At 26.4% G+C, this 6,030-nt stretch overlaps 1 pseudogene; it reads left to right on the forward strand.

Moving 5' to 3' along the window:
• The first annotated feature begins 4,537 nt into the window (after positions 1 to 4,537).
• LOC120256034 lies at positions 4,538 to 5,287 on the forward strand (annotated as a pseudogene).
• The last annotated feature ends 743 nt before the right edge of the window (positions 5,288 to 6,030 follow it).

Consider the following 6,030-nt stretch of genomic DNA (forward strand, 5'->3'; position numbering starts at 1 on the left):
ATTATTTTAAAATTAAAAATTAACTAAGATTAAATTACATTGATTAAATATTAAATTAAAATATTTTTGTATTATGATAGTTATAATTAAACACTATAAATTGCATTCATATTATTTTTTTTAATTATACAAAATAAATAAATAAATAAATAAATACGAAATTTCATAAAATAAATAAAACATCTAATATTTTACTATATTATTTTAAAATTAAAAATTAACTAAGATTAAATTACATTGATTAAATATTAAATTAAAATATTTTTGTATTATGATAATTATATATTAATTTTCTTTCAAAATTTAAGTTTTAAAATTACTATTTAAATAAATCTAAAGATAAGGATTTTAAAAAATAAAGGGCTTGATTAATTGCTTCATTGACCTTACCTTTGAGTTGATGTTGAGGAAGGAGAAAAAAATGGAGTAGCCCTAATTATAATAAAATATTAGGGCTTAGTTAGTTTTTTTTAATGAGTTTTTATTATTTAATCCTTCATTACAAATCTAATATAATTATAATAAATATACGAAATTTTAAATTAACACTAAAAATTGCATTCATATTATTTTTTTAATTATACGAAATAAAATAAAATAAATAAATACAAAATTTCATAAAATAAATAAAATATCTAATATCTTACTATATTATTTTAAAATTTGAAAATTAACTAAGATTAAATTACATTGATTAAATATTAAATTAAAATATTTTTATTATGATAATTATATATTAATGGTCTTTCAAAATTTGATTTTTTAAAATTGTAATTAAAATAAATCTAAAGACGAGGATTTTAAAAAAATAAAGGGCTAAAGTAATTGCTTCATTGACCTTACCTTTGAGTATATGTTGTTCTAATTTATAATTGTAAAAATATAGATAATATTTTAATCAATTGTTGGTAAGTTTTTAATTTTAATTAATTGAAATAACATGTAATTAATTAAATAAATGATAGTTACTAAATTCCATATCATTAATATTGGCAGCTCAAGGTAAGGCCAATGAAATAATTGCTTTAGGCATCAATATTTTTTAAGGCCTCATTTTTAAAATTGTTTTAATAATAATTTTTATTTTAAAACCTCATCTTTAGTTTTTTTTAATAATAATCTTTATTTTAAGGCCTCATCTTTGGATTTTTTTTAATAATATTTTTAAAAACTTGAAATATTGAAAGTCTCCCAATAAATATCGTAATACAAAAATATTTTAATTGTTATATAATCTTAGCTAACTTTTAAAATTTAAAATAACATATTAAATATTTTTATTTTAATACTTAATCAATCTCATATATTCTCTAACAAACTTTTCATAATTCTATTTTGATCCAATTTACTTTTCTCATGCATTTATTTCCCCAAAATTAATATAATATTCATTTTTTAAATTATTCATAAGAGTTTTTGTAGTTTTTATATTATTACATTTTATTTTTATAAGTTTTGCTCACAAATTTTAAATATATCTCTTCATCACAAGTTTAGTAACGGAAAAAGACAAACAAACAGGTATTTATTAAAATAAAATTAAAATAAAATTTAATTTTTATTAAATAAATTAAAGGATTTATTCTAAAATTCCGCTTTAGGACCCAAGTTAACTAAGATGCCCCTGATTATTAACATATAATGACATACATCAAAACACAGAGTTTTCAATCATAATTGTCTTTGAACTAATAATACAAGGGTAAATTTATAAATAAGAAATTTATTATTAAATAAAGCAATCAATAAACTTTTAAAATGAATAATAAAAATATAAATTTCAAATAATATATTACTATGACATTCATATTAAATATATACTTTCACAAAATGGAATATATATGTCCAAGGATTTTGGTTTTTTCTCTTTTAAACTCAGGTCAAATGTATATATTTTTAAAATAATGTAAAAATAATATTAATAAAAATATATGAGTGAAAATTATTTATAAATAAGATATTTACAATTCTTGCAAATATTTATATTTTTTTAATATATTTAATTTATAATTTTAAATATAATTAAATATAATTAAAAACAAAATTTGGTGATAATCCAAACATTCCGTTGATAATAAAAATTCCGTTGGTGATAATATAATATCCCGTTAGTCATAGTATCAAATTCCGTTGGTGATAATGTAAAAATTGTGTGGGTGATAATACTAAATTCTGTGGGTGATAATAAGAAATTCCATTGGTTAAAATACAAAAACTCCGTTAGTGATAGTAAACAATTTGGTTAGTAATAGAGTTCAATTCCGTTAGTAATAATATGAATTTCCGTTGGTGGTAACACCAAATTCTGTAGGTAATAACCCAAAAATTTTGTTGGTGATAGTCAAACATTCCATTGGTGATGATACAACATTCCGTTGGTGATAGCATCAAATTCCGATGCTAATAATCCAAAAATTCCGTTGATGACAATACTAAATTCCGTGGGTGATAATAAGAAATTTCGTTGGTGATAATACAAAAATTCCATCGGTGATGGTAAACAATTCCGTTGGTAAAGATGCTCTATTCTGTTTGTAAAAATACGAAATTCCGTTGGTGATAATACCAAATTCAGTTGGTAATAATCCAAAAATTCAGTAGGTGATATTACTATATTCCATTGGTGATAGTCAAAAATTCCGTTGTAATAATTCAAGATTCTATTACAAATATATTAAAAACAATATTTTTAAAAGCTTAAGAAAAATTAATAATGCAATTTTTATATAATATATATTTGATGAGGATTTTTCTCTTTCATTGCAACTTTTTTTAGATTTTAATTTATTTTGATTATTTTTTCATGTAGTCAATTAATTATATAAAGCATTTTAGATTTATTATTTCCATATTTTTCTATATAAAAGTAGTTGAATTATTTTTTTGCTAAATTAGATGGATATAATATAAGAATTGATTTATAATAACAATTTAAATTGTACCATGGATTTATGCTTTTACCACAGTCTCACTTTTTCTTGTGGCTCATTAATATGTATATATTTAGCTATAGGATATATATTATCAACTATAGCTACAAAAGCTATACTCATAACAAATTATTTTTTAAAATTGCAATTTTCTATATGTATTTAATGTTTGTAGTTGTATATTGATAATAGCCACTATTATCTTAATGTGGCTGTTTATATAAATAATATAACGCATGTCCTAATAAAATTTGATGTCTTAATGGAAACCAAATTCCAATTTAATTTAAATTCTAATATATCCTAATCGTAGATATATTTAGAATTAAAATTTAAATGTCCTAATCCTGATCTTAATTGATTATTTGATTGTCTTGGACTAGGATGTAAATTCCAAGTTAAATACAAAATGCAAATTACAAAGTTGCCCTTGAGAACATATCTCAAGGCAAAAAAAATTGTTATTATTACAAGATCACCCCTGAGAACCCCTATCTTGAGTCAATCTCAAATCTTGGATAGCCCAAACACACATCTCGAGGCAATCCTAAATTTTTATGAGGCATGAGAACGGATCTCGAGGCAATGGGAGAAATGCAAACTCACAGCACCGAGTACGTGATCTCGAGGTAGAAAGTGAATTTTTTTATAAGAATAAAAATATTAATAAGATAATAAATAAAAATGCGAATAATGAAATAATAAATAAAATTCGAAAATTTAAATTTTAAAAAAATTATAATAATAAAAATTTGAAAATTTAAATTTTTTTAAATTTAAAAATAATAAATAAAAATTGAAATTTAAATTTCTTTTTAAAAATATAATAATAATAAAAAATTCGAAAGTTAAATTTTTTTAAATTTTTTAAAATAATAATAAATAAAAATCGAAATTTATTTTTTAAAAATATAATAATAGAAAAATTCGAAATTTAAATTTTTTAAATTTGAAATTATAATTCAAATTTAAATTTAAAAAAATAATAATAATAATAATAAAATATAATAAAAAAATAATAAAATAAAATAAAAATAAAAAAGAAAAGAAATAAAAAACTATTATTTTAAAAAAATTTTATCCTCACCCCTTTGTTGTGATTTGACTGGAGGGGTTGGTGGAAAGAAGATAAGATCCGTTTTTTCTTTTAAAAGGTGGGAGGAGATCAGAAAGAAGGAGGGGGAGAAAAAAAGTGAAAAAAAAAAAAGATCTGAAAGAGGAAGAAGGATAAAAAGAGCTATAAGGTTTTTATCTCTCTCCTTATACTACCATATATAGATATAGATATATATATATATTAGATAAAAAGAAAGAAGAAGAGAATTCGAGATGTCAGCCGCCGCTGCTTTGCCACACGCCGCTTGCTAAAGAAGTTGCCGCTCATGGTTGAGTGGGTCGAGATAATGCCGCCAACCATGATCGGTACTCACCGCCTCGACCGCTCGCTGACACCCGATGCTTGTCATCGCTTTCCGCCATGACTCGTTGAGGAAGCCACTGTCAAGGTTGAATGGTCGAAATAATGCCGCCAACCCCGATCGAAGCTTCCGCTATCATCACTCGCCGTTATCGCTGTCGTAGTTTGTTTGATGGTGTTGTTGTTCACCATGGACGATGCTCACTCTTGCTCTCCAATCACTCATGCTGTTGTAATCTCAATCTCCGCCCTGGTTCAACTTCTCCCTCACTCCACTTCCCAACTCCGCCGGCGCCATGTCTCCACAGGTGGCCCGTCTAGTGGCGGAAAATGTGTGTTCCAGATCCGCACGGCTTTCCATGGATCCCCAAAGGTCACACTTGTCTCCAGATCCCTCTCCACCGGGCTGAACTACCACATTGACTCGCCGAATAACAATCCTGACATGCCTTGGGATTTTAGTCAAGCAAACAAGGAACGGGTTAAGGAGATACTATCTCATTATCCCTCCAACTATAAGCAATCTGCTGTTATTCCTTTGTTGGATATGGCACAGCAGCAACATGGTGGATGGCTTTCCAGCTCACGATGAACGCAGTGACTAAAATTAGAGAAGTTGCTCCAATTTGTGTATATGAAGTTGCTACTTTTTATTCGATGTTTAACCGGACAAAAGTTGGCAAATATCACCTTTTGGCTTCGTGCATAACACCTTGTATGATACGTGGTTCTCGTGAAATTGAAGAAGCTTTTGCTCAAACATCTAAGAGTTAAGCTGAATGAAGTGACCAAGGATGGCCTATCTTCTGTTGGAGAAATGGAGTGCATGGGCTCAATGCGTTAATGCTCCAATATTGATCACTGTGGCTGACTATTCTGATTCTTAAGAAGGATATACATTACAATTACTATGTACCCGTGTATGACAAATTTTTGAGAAGTATGCACATGTCCATGACAAAATAATGAAGCAAAATAAAAATGATAATGAGAAGCATGACATGCATGCATATGGAGTAATAAAAAAAAACATTCATAAATCATATATATAGAAAAGAAGAAGAAGAAGAAGAGAGGGAATATCATCAGTGCAAACCAGAGAAGTGCAGTAGAAATAATAATAATAATAATAATAATAATAAAGAATCAAAAAGTATGCAATATATGTATACAATAATAAAAATTGCATGGGATGTACGTGGTGGCTACTTGGCATCTTGGCAAGGATAGTAGACTTAAGATCAATATCCATGGCAAATGGAATCGGGAAGAAAACTTCACTTCTAATAATTAGAAAACATGAGTGAGGGATTTATGTTTTAAAAATAATAAATAAATAAAAATTGCCATGAAGCAAGTAAAACAATATCTATTGCCAAAACAGGAATAACAATAATTCTCAACTCAAGAACATCGGGTCCTTCGTCCGCTAATTCTCCAGTCGCCGAAATGATGGGTGTAGAGGCTAACGATGATTTCTGCGACAATAATCCTTTTATAGATTTGATCTCATTTTTCATTCGTAAAAGATATTAAAATGTGTGACCAAGACAAGTGAATAGCTACCCACATTATCAAAGTTCCCCGCTACTAATGCTAGTGGAGTCATTGACGAGTGATTGTATTCAGGCCTCCGAGATATATATATATCTATATATCAATGCATAGGTCATTGATCTTAAG

The sequence above is a fragment of the Dioscorea cayenensis genome, unplaced genomic scaffold (genome assembly GCF_009730915.1).
Source record: "Dioscorea cayenensis subsp. rotundata cultivar TDr96_F1 unplaced genomic scaffold, TDr96_F1_v2_PseudoChromosome.rev07_lg8_w22 25.fasta BLBR01001269.1, whole genome shotgun sequence".
Taxonomy (NCBI): domain Eukaryota; kingdom Viridiplantae; phylum Streptophyta; class Magnoliopsida; order Dioscoreales; family Dioscoreaceae; genus Dioscorea; species Dioscorea cayenensis.